The 21,375-nt window shown below is 44.4% G+C and overlaps 1 protein-coding gene and 1 long non-coding RNA gene across 2 annotated transcripts in view; one reads left to right on the forward strand and one right to left on the reverse strand.

Annotated features, from left to right (window-relative positions):
• The window catches only part of LOC141085259 (zonadhesin-like), a 98,864-nt gene that overhangs the window by 48,617 nt on the left and 28,872 nt on the right, over positions 1–21,375 (reverse strand). The gene's annotated exons all lie outside the window — the stretch shown is intronic.
• LOC141085260 (uncharacterized) overlaps positions 1,666–21,375 on the forward strand; it is a 32,818-nt gene continuing 13,108 nt past the window's right edge. The window contains exon 1 of the long non-coding RNA XR_012231256.1: positions 1,666–1,832. This is a non-coding gene — a long non-coding RNA (uncharacterized lncRNA). The remainder of the gene's footprint in view (positions 1,833–21,375) is intronic.

Below are 21,375 nucleotides of genomic sequence, written 5' to 3' on the forward strand. Positions count from 1 at the left end.
ATCAATATACCATCACATTCAATAAAGCACAGATTCAACTACAGTCTCCTTATTGGACCCCATTATAGCGGTTTAGCTGCCTGTATAGCTACAGGAATTCTGCTTCATTTAGTGAGGAAAGGACATAGGTGATAGTATCTTGCAAGATTCTATAATTTTCCTTAAAATATAAGGATGATATCAACACTACTGTTCCCCCACCCTTATCTGCCTTTCTAATAACCAGGTCATCATTGGTTCGGTCCGATGGGCGATGCAGGTCCGGGTCCGGTGCCTCCTATCTTCATGCGATGACTTCCTCCTCTTTGCTTCTGTCGCGACCTACTTCACCTGCCCTGTTGAGGGCAGAGCCAAGTACTTCAGTGCGCAGGCACCAGGAAAGGTCAGAGATTTCATATACTATGAAAATCCACATATTTCCTGGTTAAATTAGCTGAATTAATACATAGAAGGATTTTATGTGTTATCAAACAGAAAGGCTGAATAACATCAAATTAATCCTTTATTTTACTAATACCTAAATTAAGACAAACAATGAGATACAGAATGAGGCCGGGACCACACATACAAGAAACACGGCTGAGTCTCGCATGTTAATCCAGGCACTGCCGCCAGCACTCAGGAGCAAAGGGTGCCGCTGCATAGCAATACATGGAGCCTCACGCTCCGCTCCCGAGTGCCAACGGCAGTGCTGGGTATTAACATGCGAGACTCGGCTGTATTCCGCTCATGTCTGATCCCGGCCTAATACTTAAGACTCATGGAAAAAGATTTGGACAAATCACAAGACAAGTTAAGTAAATGTCACAGGTGTTTGTGTGTGATCCTGGGTATGTCAGATCTGATTGTACCAACGGGATCTGCTGCTGAATATATTACATATTCAGGACACGTAGTGTCCAGAAAATCAAGAGTTAAAAGTTGTAGCAAAATATGCTCCAAAAATGCTTGTGCCTACAGCAGGGAAAATAATGTTTGCTTACAACCTTGTGCAAGACTTGTGACTTTCTACACCTGTGGCTTAGCTAGAGATAAGTGGACACATTCAGGAGACTGTTATTTGTTATTCAACATTTCAAAAAGTTGCTGCTTATGCATATAGATTCTAACCAATAAGAAAGAGACAAATGTACTTGAATATTTACTGTATTCTAGGAGTATAAAACGTCTGGCAGTGCATTCAAAAGTCAGACAACAACTTGACTTTGCGTTGTCTCCTTGCTGGACGACAAAATATAAATATATCATATTGTTAATCGTGGAATTTGTCGAAACCTCACCTGATTTCCTAAGACGTATCAGTGAGTTACTATATTTTTCACCTGTGACTTGTTAGGATTTGTAAGAATAATAAGCAATGAGCTATCTCAGAAAACAAACAATAAGTTCCGTAAAATGCAGAGGACTTCACTTTTTCCAGAAACAGCGCCACTCCATTTAATGTATGTGTCAGGTATTGCACCTCTGGCATTGAGTTACATAAATCAATATTGGGTTTATTATATCATTGTCCTTCGCAGAAAAAAATATTAAACTGACACAAATAAAAGAATTTTAATATTTTGCTAAATTTCTATCATCTGAACAATAAGCTGTTTCAGAATAAAACATATACGGCTTCAATAAAGCATCATGTGTCCGATTCATACGGTTCAGGCTGCAAGAATCTTCTCTCACGTTTCATTGATTAGTTGAAATAATGTTTTTATGCATTTGCTTTAACAGCTGCTGATTGGTATAAAGAGCTGATTATATAATGCATGCAGTTGATATTTTTCAGACTAAGTAATTGCCGATGGCTCTGCTGAGACTTCTTCTACTGGTGATACTTGGTATGACAGAATTTTCGTTTTCTTTGTGCCCACTGCCCACCTTTTCCATTTCAGGCTGAAATACATACAGTCATAGCCCAAAAGTGTTGGCATCCTTGAAATTGTTCCAGAAAATGAAATTTTTCTCCCAGAAAAATACTATAATTACAAGTTTTGCTATACACTATTTCCTTTAGGTGTATTGGAACAACAAAAAAAATTTAAACAAACGGCAAATTGGACATTATTTCACAAAAAAATCCTTAAATAGGACAAACAAAATTGTTGGCACCCTCAACTTAATATTTGTTTGCACTATATAGAATAAATAACTGCAATCAATCGCTTTCTATAACCATCAACAAGCTTCTTACACCTCTCAACTGGAATTATGGATGACTCTTCTTTCACAAACTCTTCCAGGTCTCTCGTATGTGAAGGTGCCTTCTCCCAACAGAAATTGTACGATCTCTCTACATGTGATTAATGGGATTTAGATCTGGAATCTTTGCTGTCACTTCAGAACTCTCCAGCACTTTGTTTCCATCCATTTCTGGGGCCTTCTTATAGTATGTTTGGGGTCACTGTCCTGCTGGAAGACCCATGACCTAGGAAGCAAACACAGCTTTCTGACATGGGACACTACATTGCCACCCAAAATCCTTTTTCTTAATTAAAGTAATTTTTATTGAAATTTTTAATACAAAAAGGAAAAACAAAGAAAACAACAACCCGCAATAGAGGTACATACACCTCTAACCCCGCTCCCCCCTTCCTCCCAGTTTACAACCCCAATGCAAACAATATTTTAATGGTAAAATGGTATAGCTGATTACATATAGTGCCGCTCTGAAAATTGTTACAACAGTACAAAGGAAGATAACAACAGGTTAGTATAAGTCTCAATTAAAGAGCTACATATCTGAAGTCTCCTTATTGTAAGCCAAATCAAATTATAATGTAATCATCTCTGTCAGAGTCAAATCTTGTTCCACCTTTATATCATCGTATCAGGATAGACCCAACCTGAACCTGGTCAGCTCTCTCGACGCAAGACCAGAATGATCAATCCAACATGCCCATATTTTTTCAAATTTGGAAATAGATTCTCTCTTGCGATATATACCGCTTTCCAAATTAACTAACCAGTTAATTTTAATTACATATTCTGCAATTGAGGGGTTTGGTGGGAGATCCAATACTGGGCTATCAATTTTCTGGCCATAAAAAGCATTCTAGATACAGCTAACTTCCCGACCTCTTCTATTGGCAAGTCTTCTATATATCCTAGGGTGCATACAAAGGGGGTTCTTCTCAGCTCAACCGAATATACTCTATTAATTATCCCTATTACTCCTCTCCAGAACGCTTAAAGATTTGGACACGACCATAACATGTGCAGTAGGGTGGCTGTGTTTGTTCGACACCTTGGACAAAGAGGAGCGGGCCTAACTCCAATATCGAACAAAAACTTGGGAGTGCGATAAACTTGATAAATTACGTATAAATGTGACAAACGATTTGCTTCTCCCAGCGAGAGTCCGGGAACTCTTTCTAATATTTCTGACCATAAATTGTCAATAGGACCAATATCTTGCTCCCACCTCTCCTTCGCACGTACAGGATGATTCAGAAGCACCAAATGCAGTATGTCCCTACAGTATATAAATGAGAAATCATCCCAGCTGTTCCTGTGGATTTTTCAATACGCCGTATAATCTTATTCTGTGGCATAGGTTTTCCTGCAATGTAAATACTTGTAAAATTCAGAATTCTGGATCCCAAATTCCATACGCAAATAAGTAAAATCTCTAATTCTAACTCCCTCCAATATATGTTCAATTCTACGTATCCCTCTTCGGGCCCAGCTCTCAAAACCCTCCAAGCGGCTGAGATTAGAAAGGGTAGGGGTATTCCATATAGAAGTATGTTGAGACACCCCTTTGCCCAAGAGATAAATGAATCCCCCAGCCCAAATGTATGTAGTACAGCCCAGAGAAATTCCCACTCAACAGAATCAAATGCCTTGGCTGCATCAAGAGAGCAGACCACCCTGTCTCCCGAGTTGTCGGCCGGTAATTGTAAATTAAGATATAACCATCGAATATTTGATCTGGAGGGCATAAATCCAGATTGATCTGTATGGATTAGGGAAGATATCACTCTGTTCACTCTGGTGGCTAATACTTTGGCAATAATTTTAACATCTGTAGGCATCAGGCATTAGGCAATAAAGGATCTTTGTCTGGTTTAAGGATAACTACAACTAGAGCCTCCTGCATTGATGGGGGTAGAGAACCAGTCCCAGCCACCCCCTGAAAGGTCTTAAGGAGCTGGGGAAGTAAAACATCTCCAAACTTTTTATAAATCTCCGCAGGTATGCCATCTGAACCCGGTGATTTATTATTGGGCATAGATACAACCGCATCTTATAATTCTTCCAAGTGTAATGGGCTATTTAAGTAAATCCTGTCCGTGTCTGAAAGTGTGGGCAATGAAATACCATCCATGTAAGACATTATTTGTTCTTTGTTAGATTGTAACTTAGAGCTGTAAAGCTCTTTATAAAATTCAGAGAAAATTGTTAAGATTTTGTCAGGACAATTAACCAATACTCCATTTTGATCCCTGAGTGCTCCAATAAATGAATTCCCCCTCTGTGCCCTAGAAATTACTGCTAAGAGGTGGCCTGCCTTCTCCCCTTCTTCAAAAAATCTGTGCTGTGAAAATAATATTTTGGTATTAGCTCTTTCTTTAATGTGAGAGTCATACCCCTTTTGTGCCTCCTTCTGGGGCGCCCGCCTGGGCAGTGGGGTACTCGGTAACAGGCCGGTATCTCAGAGGGAAGTGTCACAGTAGCGGTGACCCGGTCCGTGGCCCTGGGCGTCCATGTAAAAGGGGTGAAACGTGTGGCTGATTAAAGTTTATAAGTGGATGATACGTGACGCCACCTGTGGTGCTTGGCAATGAAGGGGTTAAGCCGACACTGCAGGCAGATCCTCTGGGACAGAAGGTATAAGGCAGCAAGATCTAATAGCTCCCCACAGGTAGAGCTGTAGTCCCAGGGCAGTAGAAATAGGTGTTGAGGAAGAGGGTGCAGTGTTAGGCACAGAGATGTAGCAGTGCTGAAGGGGTTGCAGGAAGAAGGCAATGACACAACAGGGTGCAATTTCCTTTACCTTTACTTTGCTTTGCAAGTGCAGTCCAGGATCCAGATTACAGATGGAACAGAGGCTGGCCAGCCTGGAAGCAACTTAGGAATCTCTCTATGCAGATGGGTTGTGTAGTCTCCTTTCTAGCGCTTATTTGAGGTACATACAGTACTGAGTTACACTGAAGTTCCTCTTGCTTGCTCTCTTTTGGAACTCCCTCATATGGCATTTTACCATGATATATACAGTCATATGTTAAAGTTTGGGCACCCCTATTAATGTTAACCTTTTTTCTTTATAACAATTTTGGTTTTTGCAACAGCTATTTCAGTTTCATATATCTAATAACTGATGGACTCAGTTATATTTCTGGATTCATATGAGGTTTATTGTACTAACAGAAAATGTGCAATCTGCATTTAAACAAAATTTGACCGGTGCAAAAGTATGGGCACCCTTATCATTTTCTTGATTTGAACACTCCTAACTACTTTTTACTGACTTCCTGAAGCACTAAATTGGTTTTGTAACCTCATTGAGCTTTGAACTTCATAGCCAGGTATATCAAATCATGAGAAAAGGTATTTAAGGTGGCCACTTGCATGTAGTTCTCCTATTTGATTCTCCTATGAAGAGTGGCATCATGGGCTCCTCAAAACAACTCTCAAATGATCTGAAAACAAAGATTATTCAACATAGCTTTTCAGGGGAAGGATACAAAAAGTTGTCTCAGAGATTTAACCTGTCAGTTTCCACTGTGAGGAACATAGTAAGGAAATGGAAGAACACAGGTACAGTTCTTGTTAAGCCCAGAAGTGGCAGGCCAAGAAAAATATCAGAAATGCAGAGAAGAAGAATGGTGAGAACAGTCAAGGACAATCCACAGACCACCTCCAAAGACCTGCAGCATCATCTTGCTGCAGATGGTGTCACTGTGCATCGGTCAACAATACAGCGCACTTTGCACAAGGAGAAGCTGTACGGGAGAGTGATGCGAAAGAAGCCATTTCTGTAAGCACGCCACAAACAGAGTCGCCTGAGGTATGCAAAAGCACATTTGGACAAGCCAGTTACATTTTGGAAGAAGGTCCTGTGGACTGATGAAACAAAGATAGAGTTGTTTGGTCATACAAAAAGGCGTTATGCATGGAGGCTAAAAAACACAGCATTCCAAGAAAAACACTTGCTACCCACATTAAAATTTGGTGGAGGTTCCATCATGCTTTGGGGCTGTGTGGCCAATGCCGGCACCGGGAATCTTGTTAAAGTTGAGGGTCGCATGGATTCAACTAAGTATCAGCAGATTCTTGACAATAATATGCAAGAATCAGTGACGAAGTTGAAGTTACGCAGGGGATGGATATTTCAGCAAGACAATGATCCAAAACACCGCTCCAAATCTACTCAGGCATTCATGCAGAGGAACAATTACAATGTTCTGGAATGGCCATCCCAGTCCCCAGACCTGAATATCATTGAACATCTGTGGGATGATTTGAAGCGGGCTGTCCATGCTCGGCGACAATCAAACTTAACTGAACTGGAATTGTTTTGTAAACAGGAATGGTCACAAATACCTTCATCCAGGATCCAGGAACTCATTAATAGCTACAAGAAGTGACTAGAGGCTGTTATTTTTGCAAAAGGAGGATCTACGAAATATTAACCCCTTCCTGACATGAGACGTACTATCCCGTCCACGGTACCCGGGCCCGTATGACCGGGGACGGGATAGTACGTCTACCGCGATCAGCGGCGCCCACGTGGTGAGCGCCGCTGATCGTGGCCGGGTGTCAGCTGATTATCACAGCTGACACCCGGCACAATGTGTCAGGGGCGGTCACGGACCGCCCCCGACACATTAACCCCTTGCACACCGCGATCAAACGCGATCGCGGTGTACCGGGAGTTAAAGGGAAGCATCGGCAGGGAGGGGGCTCCCTCCGTGCTTCCCTGAGCCCCCCACGGCAGCGCAATGTGCAGCGCTGCTGCGGGGGACTCCTATCCTCCAGGCCCCCGAATCCAAGATGGCGACGGGGGCCTTCGGGGGCCTGGGGAAGCTGGCTTCCTCAGTGCCTGCAAAGCGCAGGCATGAGGAAGCCTTGTGCACTGCCTGTGACAGATTGCTGATCTGTCACAGTGATCTGTGATGTGACAGATCAGCGATCTGTCACAGGACAGTGATGTCCCACCTGGGACTATGTAATAAAGTAAAAAAAAAATTTAAAAAAAAGTGTAAAAATAAATTAAAAAAAATCGCCAAATAAATTAGTAAAAAAAAAATATTCCCCAATAAATTCATTTTTTTAAAATAATAAAAAAAAAAAACAATAAATGTACACATATTAGGTATCGCCGCGTCCGTAACGACCTGCCCTATAAAACTGTCCCATTAGTTAACCCCTTTAGCGAACCCCTTAAAAAATAAAAATAAAAAACGAAGCAAAAAATAATGATTTATTATCATACCGCCAAACAAAAAGTGCAATAACGCGAGATCAAAAAGACGCATATAAATATCCATGGTACCGCTGAAAACGTCATCTTGTCCCGCAAAAAACAAGCCGCCACACAGCATCATCAGCAAAAAAATAAAAAAGTTATAACTCGCAGAATAAAGCGATGCAAAAATAATTATTTTTTATATAAAATAGTTTTCATTGCATAAAACCGACAAAAACATAAAAAAACAACCTAAATGAGGTATCGCTGTAACCGTACTGACCCGAAGAATAAAAGCGCTTTATCAATTTTACCGCACGCGGAACGGTGTAAACGCACCCCCCCCAAAAGAAATTCATGAAACGCTGGTTTTTGTTCATTCTGCGTCCCAAAAATCGGAATAAAAAGCGATCAAAAAATTTCACGTGCCCGAAAATGGTACCAATAAAAACGTCAACTCGTCCCGCAAAAAATAAGACCTCACATGACTCGGTGGGTCAAAATACGGAAAAATTATAGCTCTCAATATGTGGTGATGCAAAAACTATTTTTACAATAAAAAGCGTCTTTTAGCGTGCGACAGCCGCCAAACATAAAAACCGCCATAAATAGTAAATCAAACCCCCCGTTATCACCCCTTTAGTTAGGGAAAAATAATAAAATAAAAAAAATGTATTTATTTCCATTTTTCCATTAGGGTTAGGGCTAGGGGTGTGTTGGGGTAGGGTTAGGTTAGGGTTAGGGCTAGGGTTAGGGTTAGGGTTAGGGCTAGGGCTAGGGTTAGGGCTAGGGTTAGGGTTAGGGCTAGGGTTAGGGGCGTGTTGGGGTTCGGGTTGGAGTTAGAATTGGGGGTTTCCACTGTTTGGGCACATCAGGGGCTCTCCAAATGCAACATGGCGTCTGATCTCAATTCCAGCCAATTCTGAGTTGAAAAAGTCAAATGGTGCTCCTTCCCTTCCAAGCTCTGCTATGCGCCCAAACAGTGTTTTACCCCCTCATGTAGGGTATCAGCCTACTCAGGACAAATTGCAAAACAATTTTTGGGGTCCAATTTCTCCTGTTACCCTTAGGAAAATAAAAAATTGGGGGCAAAAATATCATTTTTGTGGAAAAAAAATGATTTTTTTATTTTCACGTCCGAGTGTTATAAACTTCTGTGAAGCACTTGGGGGTTCAAAGTGCTCACCACACATCTAGATAAGTTCCGTGGGGGGTCTAGTGTCCAAAATGGGGTCACTTGTGGGGAGTTTCAATAGTTTAGGTACATTAGGGGCTCTCCAAAGGCAACATGACACCCGCAGACCATTCCATCAAAGTCTGCATTCCAAAACGTCACTACTTCCCTTCCGAGCCCTGACGTGTGCCCATACAGTAGTTTTCTCCCACATATGGGGTAGCAGCGTACTCAGGACAAATTGAAAACAACTTTTGGGGTCCAATTTCTCCTGGTACCCTTGGGAAAATAAAAAAAATGGTGACTAAAAGATCAAGTTTGTGGAAAAAATACGAATTTTTTATTTTCACGCCCGGGCGTTGTAAACTTCTGTGAAGCACTGGGGGGGTCAAAGTGCTCACCACACATCTAGATAAGTTCCTTGGGGGGTCTAGTTTACAAAATGGTGTCATTTGTGGGGGGTTTCCACTGTTTAGGTACATTAGGGGCTCTCCAAAGGCAACATGACACCCGCAGACCATTCCATCAAAGTCTGCATTCCAAAACGTCACTACTTCCCTTCCGAGCCCCGACGTGTGCCCATACAGTAGTTTTCTCCCACATATGGGGTATCAGCATACTCAGGACAAATTGGACAACAACTTTTGGGGTCCAATTTCTCCTGGTACCCTTGGGAAAATAAAAAAATGGTGACTAAAAGATCATGTTTGTGGAAAAAATACGAATTTTTTATTTTCACGCCCGGGCGTTGTAAACTTCTGTGAAGCACTGGGGGGGTCAAAGTGCTCACCACACATCTAGATAAGTTCCTTAGGGGGTCTAGTTTCCAAAATGGTGTCATTTGTGGGGGGTTCCACTGTTTTGGTACATCAGGAGTTTTCCAAACGCGACATGGTGTCCGATCTCAATTCCAGCCAAAAACGTCAAATGGCGCTGCTTCCCTTCCGAGCTCTGCCATGCCCCCAAATAGTGGTTTACCCCCACATGTGGGGTATCAGCGTACTCAGGACAAATTGCACAATAACTTTTAGGGTCCTGTTACCCTTGGAAAAATAAGAATTGAGGGTGAAAAGATCATTTTTGTGGAAAAAATATGATTTTTTAATTGTATGGCTTTATGTTATAAACTTCTGTGAAGCCCATGGGGGTTCAAAGTTCTCACCACACATCTAGATAAGTTCCTTAGGGTGTCTAGTTTCCAAAATGGTGTCATTTGTGGGGGGTTTCCACTGTTTTGGTACATCAGGGGTTTTCCAAACGCGACATGGTGTCCGATCTCAATTCCAGCCAAAAACGTCAAATGGCGCTGCTTCCCTTCCGAGCTCTGCCATGCGCCCAAATAGTGGTTTATCCCCACATGTGGGGTATCAGCGTACTCAGGACAAATTGCACAATAACTTTTAGGGTCCTGTTACCCTTGGAAAAATAAGAATTGAGGGTGAAAAGATCATTTTTGTTTAAAAAATATGATTTTTTAATTGTATGGCTTTATGTTATAAACTTCTGTGAAGCCCATGGGGGTTCAAAGTTCTCACCACACATCTAGATAAGTTCCTTAGGGGGTCTAGTTTCCAAAATGGTGTCATTTGTGGGGGGTTTCCACTGTTTTGGTACATCAGGGGTTTTCCAAACGCGACATGGTGTCCGATCTCAATTCCAGCCAAAAACGTCAAATGGCGCTGCTTCCCTTCCGAGCTCTGCCATGCGCCCAAATAGTGGTTTACCCCCACATGTGGGGTATCAGCGTACTCAGGACAAATTGCACAATAACTTTTAGGGTCCTGTTACCCTTGGGAAAATAAAAATTGGGGTGAAAAGATCATTTTTGTGGAAAAAATATGATTTTTTAATTGTACCGCTGTACGTTATAAACTTCTGTAAAGCCCTTGTGGGTTCAAAGTTCTCACCACATATCTAGATAAGTTCCTTGGGGGGGTCTAGTTTCCAAAATGGGGTCACTTGTAGGGGGTTTCCACTGTTTAGGTACATCAGGGACTCTCCAAACGTGACATGGCGTCCAATCTGAATTCCAGCCAATTTTGCATTGAAAAAGTCAAACGGCGCTCCTTCCATTCTGAGCTCTGCCATGCGCCGAAACAGTCGTTCCCCCCCACATATCAGGTATCTGCGTACTCAGGACAAATTGCACAATAACTTTTGCAGTTCAATTTCTCCTGTTACCCTTGGTAAAATAAAAAAAATTGAACCTGAAGTATTTTTTTTATGAAAAAAAGTTAGATGTTCATTTTTTTTTAAATATTCAAAAAAATTCCTGTGACGCACCTAAAGGGTTAATAAACTTCTTGAATGTGGTTTTGAGCACCTTAAGGGGTGCAGTTTTTAGAATGGTGTCACTTTTGTGTATTTTCTATCATATAGACCCCTCAAAGTGGCTTCAAATGTGATGTGGTCCTAAAAATAAAATGGTGTTGTAAAAATGAGAAATCGCTGGTCAACTTTTAACCCTTATAACTTCCTAACAAAAAAAAATTTTGGTTCCAAAATTGTGCTGATGTAAAGTAAACATGTGGGAAATGTTAGTTATCAAGTTTTTTGTGTGCCTTATCTCTGTGATTTAAGGGCATAAAAATTCAAAGTTGGAAAATTGCGAAATTTTCAAAATTTTCGCCAAATTTCCGTTTTTCTCACAAATAAACGCAAGTTATTTGAATGAAATTTTACCACTAACATGAAGTACAATATGTCACGAGAAAACAATGTCAGAATCACCGGGATCCATGGAAGCGTTCGAGAGTTATGACCTCATAAAGGTACAGTGGTCAGAATTGTAAAAATTGGCCCGGTCATGAACGTGCAAACCACCCTTGGGGGTGAAGGGGTTAATGTCACTTTTATGTTGAGGTGCCCATACTTTTGCACCGGTCAAATTTTGTTTAAATGCAGATTGCACATTTTCTGTTAGTACAATAAACCTCATTTGAATCCAGAAATATAACTGAGTCCATCAGTTATTAGATATATGAAACTGAAATAGCTGTTGCAAAAGCCAAAATTGTTATAAAGAAAAAAGGTTAACATTAATAGGGGTGCCCAAACTTTAACATATGACTGTACGTTTTATAGGGTGGTGTTTTTTGCTGGACCATGTCACAGTGCGTTGTAGTTTTACCGGTGCATCTGGATTTTTACCATCTGCTCTCTGTTTATGGTTATCACTAGAGTTGAGCGAAACGGGTCGAACAATTTCAAAAGTCGCCGACTTTTGGCAAAGTCGGGTTTCATGAAACGAAACCCGACCTTAGGATGAGGTCGGCCACGAGGTCGGCGACTTACGCGCCAAAGTCGCGTTTCAAAAGTTTGTTTAGCGCTCTTTTTCAGCCAATCAGGATCCACGGACACTGTGGGCAACGTGATGACATAGGCAGGGGTCGCCACCATCTTTCAGAAGGGCATGCAAGTGATTGGCTTGCTTTGGTGGGCGTCACAGGGGTTATAAAAGGGCGTGCACGCCGACCGCCATCTTACTTCTGCCGATCTTAGCATAGGGAGAGGTTGCTGATTCTGTAGGGAGAGCGTTAGGCAGGGAAGAAGAAAAAAAAACTGCTTCTGCTGCTAGCGATTTTGCCTGTGCAACACACCAGTCACTGTGTGTGCAGTGCAAGGGGAGGCTATATTGTGGTGGATCAGCGGTGTTGGTTGTTAGGCTGCCTTCTAAGGCTTCCTGACAGCTGCATTGCTGTTTCCCCACTGCTCTGCAAACTGCTTTTTTAAAAGCAATCCCAATTTTTTTTTTGTCCTGCTAAGGTACTGAGCGTGCATTTATTTACACCATACAGCGGTGTACGCTCCTCACACAGTACCGTGTAACGGCTGTTATCACAGCCACAGTGAAGCTATCTGTGTGTCACTGTGGAGGACTTGTTCCGTTCTTACAGACCTACACTCTAGGGAGATTCCTATTCTGCCCAATTCTACAATTCACTTTTTTCACACCTGTGCCATCGAGCCTGTGACATAGCGCTCTGATATTCAGTGGGCCTCACACAATCCAAAAGTGTCCAGTGTCCACAAGTGTCTGCAGAAATTCAAAATCTCCCTTATCCTGTAGTCACTTTTTTCACACCTGCTGCATCGAGCCTGTGACATAGCACTCTGATATTCATTGGGCCTCACACAATCCAAAAGTGTCCAGTGTCTGCAGAAATTCAAAATCTCCCTTATCCTGTAGTCACTTTTTTCACACCTGCTGCATCGAGCCTGTGGCTTAGCGCTCTGATATTCATTGGGCCTCAAATAATCCAAAAGTGTCCAGTGTCCACAAGTGTCTGCAGAAATGCAAAATCTCCCTTATCCTGTAGACACTTTTTTCACACCTGCTGCATCGAGCCTGTGACATAGCGCTGTGATATTCAGTGGGCCTCACACAATCCAAGTGTCCAGTGTCCACAAGTGTGTGCAGAAATTCAAAATCTCCCCTATCCTGTAGTCACTTTTTTCACACCTGCTGCATCGAGCCTGTGACATAGCGCTGTGATATTCAGTGGGCCTCACACAATCCAAGTGTCCAGTGTCCACAAGTGTCTGCAGAAATTCAAAATCTCCCCTATCCTGTAGTCACTTTTTTCACACCTGCTGCATCGAGCCTGTGACATAACGCTGTGATATTCAGTGGGCCTCACACAATCCAAGTGTCCAGTGTCCACAAGTGTCTGCAGAAAATCTAAATCTCCCTTATCCTGTAGTCACTTTTTTCACACCTGTGCCATCGAGCCTGTGACATAGTGCTGTGATATTGAGTGGGCCTCACACAATCCAAGTGTCCAGTGTCCACAAGTGTCTACAGAAATTCAAAATCTCACAGAAATTCAAAATCTCCCTTATCCTGTAGTCACTTTTTTCACACCTGTGCCATCGAGCCTGTGACATAGCGCTCTGATATTCAGTGGGCCTCACACAATCCAAAAGTGTCCAGTGTCCACTAGTGTGTGCAGAAAATCTAAATCTCCCCTGTCCTATAGACACCTTGTACCTTGTTTTACATTACTATATAGTTTGTTGGATTTTGTCTACATTTCTACCAAAAATGAGGAAGGCTGGTGGAAGAGGCCGTGGAATTGGGCGGGGGTTGGCAGCTGGTAATGATGGTGTTGGTGGTGGATCTGATGGTAGTGGCAAAAGCAAAATAGGACCGAATGCAGGAGGTGTTGAGCCTGCGTCTGGCTCCATAAGGCTTCGAAGGCTTAGTTTTCTAGGAGTTGGCAAACCGCTTTTAACGCCAGAGCATCAGGAAAAAGTTTTGTCTTACATTGCTGACTCAGCCTCCAGCTCTATCGCCTCCTCTTCTGAAGTTGTAAAAAGTAAAAGCACTGAGTCGTCATTGGAGGCTCATGTTCATGAACCACACCTTTCCTTGTGTCCTTCACCACAACCAAGATTGAAGGATGACGCAGGCCATACTACTGATTACTCCATGGAGCTGTTTTCACATACCATGCCTGGATTATCAAGTGAAATGGTGAATTACCCAGGCCAAGATGAATCTGACATGGAGTGCACTGATGCACAGCCGCTGATAGATCAAATTATCAAATTTTTTTAATCAAATTTATTATTATCGCCAAGTACATATTACATATATACAAGGAATTCTTTGTGGCAAAGAGGCAACATAATATATAACAACAGATACAACAAGTAACATCTAACAAGACAGATACAGTATATAGTCTACACATGACGATTTAATTGTTGATTTTGATTGATGATTCTGCTGGTACATTCACTCAGAGCACTACATTGTCCTCGCAGTGTACAGAGCCAGATTCTGACCCTGATGAGACTCAGGTGCCCCTTCCCGCACACTATACCACCATACACGGTGACACAGAGGAAGGTGCACATGACATTGAAGAGGAGGTGATGGATGACCCAGTTGTTGACCCAGATTGACATCCATTGGAGGAAGAGGGTGCTGCTTCCAATAGCTCAGATGAGGAGCATCCACAGCAGACATCAACATCACAACAGCTGTTATCTGGCAGGCCTGGAGCACTCCAAAGACAGGTTCCAAAAATCAAAAGAGTTGCTGGACAGCTTGTCCAGAGGGTCAAAAGATCACAGCGTGCTAGGCCGCAAAATGTCTGCCAAAGTAGGAAGAGTGCAGTGTGGCACTTTTTTGAACAAAATGCTCATGATCAGGCCAAGGTTATCTGTAAGAAGTGCGCAAAGACCTTTAGCCGAGGGAAAAATCTGAAAAATTTGAATACCAGTTGCATGCTTAGACATTTAACCAGCATGCACTTGCAAGCGTGGACACAACACCAAACCTCAAGTGCCACATGTGCAACTGATCACAAAGAAGGTAGTCAGCAACGCTACATTGTTTCCCCCACTGTAAGCCCACCGGTTAGCACAGCAGCAAATGTTGAGGTGTCGTTGCAAGGCCACAGCAGTCAGGGAATCCCACTGTTATATCAACGAAATACTGAATCTAGGCCATCAGAAAGAACACCAACTCCATCACCATCATCAACCCTCTCTCAGTCCGCCCTGTCCACCGCTACTTCTACCATATGCAGCTCTCAAGTCCAGCTCACCCTCCCAGACAGTATGAGTAGGTCAAGAAAGTACTCAGTCTCTCATCCGCGTACACTGGGTTTGAACGCCCACATTGCCAAACTAATCTCGTTTGAGATGATGCCCTATCGGTTGGTGGAAAGCGCAGCTTTCCGCGAACTCATGGCCTATGCAGTACCACGCTATGACCTACCCAGTCGCCACTTCTTCTCTCGCAAAGCCATCCCAGCCCTCCACCATCATGTGAAAGACCGCATTGTCCATGCACTCAAGCAGTCAGTGAGTGGAAAGGTGCACCTCACAACTGATGCATGGTCCAGTCGGCATGGCCAGGGCCGTTACGTGTCCATCACTGCGCACTGGGTTAATGTGGTGGATGCAGGGTCTACAGGGGACAGCGGTGGTGGGACAGTGCTGCCTAGCCCACGGTATAGGAAACAGTTGGCTGTAGGCGTTCCACCCTCCTCCTCCTCCTCCAGAAGCGAAAGCTCGTCCACAGAGCGCAGTCGTACGAGCACTCCATCTGCAGCTGCCACTGTTGCACACAAGGTGTCCCCCTATCGAGCAGCTAGTGGAAAGCGTCAGCAGGCTGTGTTGCAGATGATGTGTTTGGGCGACAGACACACCGCCGAGGTGCTGGCCGAGTACTTGAAGCGACAAACTGAGTCATGGCTGGGCAGTGTACATTTTGAGGCAGGCAAGGTAGTTAGTGATAACGGCCGTAATTTTGTGGCAGCCATAGCCCTTTCAAAACTCAGCCACATACCTTGCTTGGCTCACACCTTGAACCTGGTGGTGCAGTGCTTCCTCAAAAATTATCCGGAGTTAACGGCCCTGCTCCATAAGGTGCGAAGACTGTGCACGCACATCCGCCGGTCGCCTGTACACTCCGTTCGTATGCAGAAGCTGCAGCGATTGCTCCACCTTCCCAACCACCGCCTCATTATCGACATTGCAACAAGGTGGAACTCCACCCTGCACATGGTGGAGCGGCTGTGCGAGCAGAGGCAGGCCATAATGCATTTGTGGGAGGATACACGGCCAGGCACTTTGAGAGCAGACATGGAGTTGACAGGTGTGCAGTGGTCGAAGCTGAAAGACCTCTGTAAAGTCCTTCAGTGTTTTGAGGAATGCACAAGGCTGGTAAGCGCAGACGACGCCATCCTAAGCATGAGCATCCCACTTATGCGTCTGCTCATGCAAACTTTGACGCACCTTAAGGAGCAGGCGTCTGCAGCCAATGTTGACGAGGAGGAAGAGGTGGAGGGAATCCTTGATGACATTCAGCCATTGTCTGCTCAGGGACCTCTCCTGGACGAGTTGGAGGAAGAAGAGGAGGAGGAGGATGATGATGGGGATGAATACTTAGGGGAGGAGGATGCATCTCGTGGGGCAAGTGAAAATGTTGGCGTGGCAAGGTCTGGTACAGGGTTTGTGCGTGACTGGAGGGATGTGGATTTGCCAGAAAGTGCTCCTCCAACCAGCACTCGCAGTGCATCATTGACACCGGGAACATTGGCCCACATGTCAGATTATGCCTTGCGGATCCTAAAAAGGGACCCCCGCATTGCCAAAATGATGAACGATGACGACTACTGGTTGGCCAGCATCCTGGATCCACGCTATAAAGGCAAAGTACAAAACATCCTGCCACAGGAGAACCTTGACCTAATATTGGCTAATAAACAAGCAACTCTGGTAAATCAGTTGCTTGAGGCTTTCCCAGCACACAGCAGCGGTGATGGTTCTCACACGAGCCATACGGGCCGGGGGCAGCTTGGCAGAGGTGTTCATGGTGCACACAGAAGAAGTGGCGTTGGAGACAGGGGTTTCATGACAATGTTGTGGACTGATTTTTCAAGTACCGCTCACACAACTGGTAATACAGCATCGATGGAAAGTGACAGGAGACAGCAGTTGTCAACTATGGTTACAAACTACTTTTCCTCCCATATCGATGTTCTCCCACACAGGTCATTCCCCTTTGACTATTGGGCTGCTAAACTGGACACCTGGCCTGAATTGGCACAATATGCCTTACAGGAGCTCGCTTGCCCAGCTGCAAGTGTGCTATCGGAAAGAGTCTTCAGTGCAGCTGGATCAATCCTGACAGAAAAAAGGACCCGTCTGTCAACCCAAAATGTGGATGATCTAACCTTCATTAAAATGAACCATGCATGGGTTTCCAAGGATTTTGTCCCACCTTCCCCTGATGACACATAGGGTGACAGAAAAATGGCTTGCTTTGGTCCACCTCTTCCTGGGACTTGACCTATTTCGCCTTTTGCATCAGCTGAATGTCCAACATCAGCATATGCCACTTTCTAAAACTCCCTAACTGTGCTGCCTCCCCCCCCATGGCCGGGGTCACCACCTAGCGCACGACACCGTGCGAGTGCCGTTGCCCTGGACAGGTGGGTAGGCCGACTCTTGGGCACGGGCACTGGCACAGGGTCCCTCATAGTGCAATCAAGTGTCTCTGACGGTGGTGGTGCACACCCGCCGTCAGACACACCGCCGTACTATGAGGGGCCCAGTGCCAGTACCGATGCCCACGAGTGGGCCCCCCTTGCTTGGGCAGGGCCCCAGCATTTGCAATCTTTACCTCTCCCTGCTCCTCCGCTGTGTAGTCTGGGCCGTCAAATCCATACTGTGCCTGACACCGTCTGAGCCTGCCTCCTGGTGTATTGACATATATTTTGAATGTGTACGCTATCCATACGTTATCCGGGGATACGGTACCCTTTCTCACCTTTGTGCAATCACGTGCAATCCATACTGGGCCTAACACCGTCTGAGCCTGCCTCCTGATGTATAGACATATTTTGAATGTGTACGCTATCCATACATGTTATCCGGGGATACGGTACCCTTTCTCACCTTTGTGCAATCACGTGCAATCCATACTGGGCCTAACACCGTCTGAGCCTGCCTCCTGATGTATAGACATATATTTTGAATGTGTACGCTATCCATACATGTTATCCGGGGATACGGTACCCTTTCTCACCTTTGTGCAATTACGTGCAAGCCATACTGGGCCTAACACCGTGTGAGCCTGCCTCCTGATGTATAGACATATATTTTGAATGTGTACGCTATCCATACATGTTATCCGGGGATACGGTACCCTTTCTCACCTTTGTGCAATCACGTGCAAGCCATACTGGGCCTAACACCGTCTGAGCCTGCCTCCTGATGTATAGACATATATTTTGAATGTGTACGCTATCCATACATGTTATCCGGGGATACGGTACCCTTTCTCACCTTTGTGCAATCACGTGTAACCCATACTGGGCGTGAGAACGGCTGGCGAGCTGTTAAGCAAGCTACAGCACCTGTGGTTTGCACACGTAAGTTTTTCATTTTTTTCAGGAATGACGGTTAGGCCTAATTCCGGAACTGCGGTTGACCTGCACTTACTGGGAAATCATCGTTCGCGAGTAATAATTGTAATCAGTGATCCCCATCACTAACGTTGTTCAGCGGGTTATCTGCACCTGTAAGCGACAAACGCTGGCCTTTTCAGTGTAGCGCACATGCAGCCACGGACATGTAAGGGCATGACACACCAGTTATTGGCCAATCTCATGTGCCAGAGCCTCACGTGTCCCTCTAGTAAGCCAGACTCGGACCGCGGGGCATGACGGAGTATCGTTCGTTAACGGAATTAAGCTTGCAATGTGTGCATCTGTTCTGTAGCTGGCATGGTTGAGGTTGCCCGTGTTGAGTCAAATTTCGCCGTAGCCTCCACTCCTGGTGGTGCCCTTCTGGACATTCCTTTAAGGTTCAGCTTTGCAACCATACTGCCCACGTAAAACAAACACTTTGCCTTCATGAACGCTGTTTGGAGGGTCATGAATCGTGGGAATAACGCCGCCCAATCAGTTAACCTGCTAGAGAGATCCTTCGTTGCTCCCAAGCATGACATCACACTCCCTAGGAGGAAGGTAATGCCACTGTGGCGACCGTACTCCTGGGGGCGACACAAGTGCACTGATGCCCAGCCACTGCTCAATGAATCTGCTGGTACATTGACCCAGACCACTACATTCCCCTCGCACGCTACCCGGCCTGAATCTGACCCTGATGAAACTCAGGTTACCCTTCCCATATACAGTTCCATCTTACACGGTGACAAAGAGGAAGCTGCAGATGAAAGTGCAGGTTCGGCCCACCCGCCATCAGACACACCACTGTACTATCAGGGGCCCTGTGCCAGTGCCGTCGCCAACGAGTGGGCCCCCCCTGCTTGCTCAGGATCACAGCACTTGCAAGGTTGAAATACTGTGCCGTGAGATGGAAGATGGGGACGACGAGGAGTCCAGACTAGTACAGGGATTCCCTAGCGAGGAGACTTATTTGATTGTTTTCAATGTTGGGACAGCAATTTTTGGGGAGCACTATACTCTGGAGAATGATAGATGGGGCCCACCATACACTGGAACATTCCAAAGGTGGACATCAGACACTGGAGCAGCATTTACAGGGCCCATTATACACTAGAGCATTAGAAATGGGGCCCATTATGTTTGGAGCATTATTTGGGCCCATAAGACAGTGGAGCTTCATCCATGGGGACCAACATATACTGTAGCATTATGTGGAGCTCATCATATACTGTTTCAAACATTATATGGGACCAATGATTCTGTATGGAGAAATAGATGGGCCTCGTCATGAGATGTAAAAAGTGAAGTATTTTTCATTGTACTATACCGCTATTTCTCTGCCGTATCGGAGCATGATGAGTTGTGGTATTATGTGTTAAAGGGGCGCTCTTTCACCCAGGGCACATGAAAACCTGGAGCCAGCCCTACCCCCCCACAACTTTAGCCAAATAACCCCCATTTTTCAGTGCGTAACTTGTATTATGAAGTTAATTAAGGTTGACCAGCTTAAGTAAGAAGAATTGATGCCTTTGGCATTCAAATGAGCACTGTAGGTGTGTTTCCTGTACTCCTCTCACTGCCGACTTTTATTCCCCATTGACTTACATTGCACAACATAGAAAAAGATTTTCCAGCGTCTCCAGGAGATAAAATAACAATTGCTTTATTGAAAATATAAAATCTTCTTACCATCAAGTAAAAACAACATAAAGAGGCATATGGAGGGGAGCACTTTCCTACGCGTTTCACCCTGAATTCCATGCATTCCATGATTTAGCCCTTTCAGGATGAAACGCGTAGGAAAGTGCTCCCCCCATATGCCTCTTTATGTTGTTTTTACTCGATGGTAAGAAGATTTTATATTTTCAATAAAGCAATTGTTATTTTATCTCCTGGAGACGCTGGAAAATCTTTTTCTATGTTGTGCATGCACTATACACCCGGGTCAGGGTGTTTCCGTGCGTCGGAGGTGTGATTAGGAGTGAAGAGGGGTGAGCAGAAAATTTCCTTTTGTGCATTGACTTACATTGGGTTTCGTGTTTTGGGACGACCCCGACTTTTCCCTATAATCGGCCGATCTTGCTCGACCCGACTTTTGGAAAAGTCGGGTTTCACGGAACGAAACTCGACCATAAAAAACCAAAAGTCGCTCAACTCTAGTTATCACATGAAGTAAATAATTGTAGTCCTTTTTGTATTTAAGAAAATATCTTTATATCTAATGAAAATATGCAGATTTGTGGTTATGGGTTATAGGCTCCATTGTTGTTTGTGTATTTCTCAGTATGGCAGACAGCTGTAGCCTTCTTCTTCTGGCTCACACGTTGCTGTTGTGCCTCTGAGTCTTATGTGGGAACAGCGCATTTACAGCTTCCTATTCCTCCGGTCATCCAATTTATGCATCCTCCTTTTCCTCTTTAGGACTTGTTCTCCTGGTGACAAGGGGACTGCTGGTGCATGTTGATTGTAGTTCTTTTCTTGTTTTTGTCTCGCCTGAGCTAGACTCTTTTCTACGCACTCTTGTACTCTACGGTACTGTTGCTGCCACTCTGTATCCCAGTCAGCATCTGGTGATGTCACTTCAGGTGTTAGGACTCCCATATCCAAATCAATAGGCAGCTTGCCAGGCCTCGCTCTCATTAGGTAGGCTGGAGTGCAGTTGGTGGAATTCACAGGAATGTGATTGTTGAGGTCTACCAGATCTGGCAACTTCTCTGGCCATATTCCTCTCCTCCAAAGGCAAGGTCTTCAGTAGATCGATCACCACCTGATTCATCTTTTCACACATGCCATTGGTCTGTGGATGGTACAACCGTACAAGTTACAGAATTCCTGGAACACTTCCGCCTCAAAGGCTGGACCTT

Source organism: Dendrobates tinctorius, unplaced genomic scaffold (assembly GCF_039654945.1).
Source record: "Dendrobates tinctorius isolate UK_male_01 unplaced genomic scaffold, ASM3965494v1 ptg000028l, whole genome shotgun sequence".
NCBI lineage: Eukaryota > Metazoa > Chordata > Amphibia > Anura > Dendrobatidae > Dendrobates > Dendrobates tinctorius.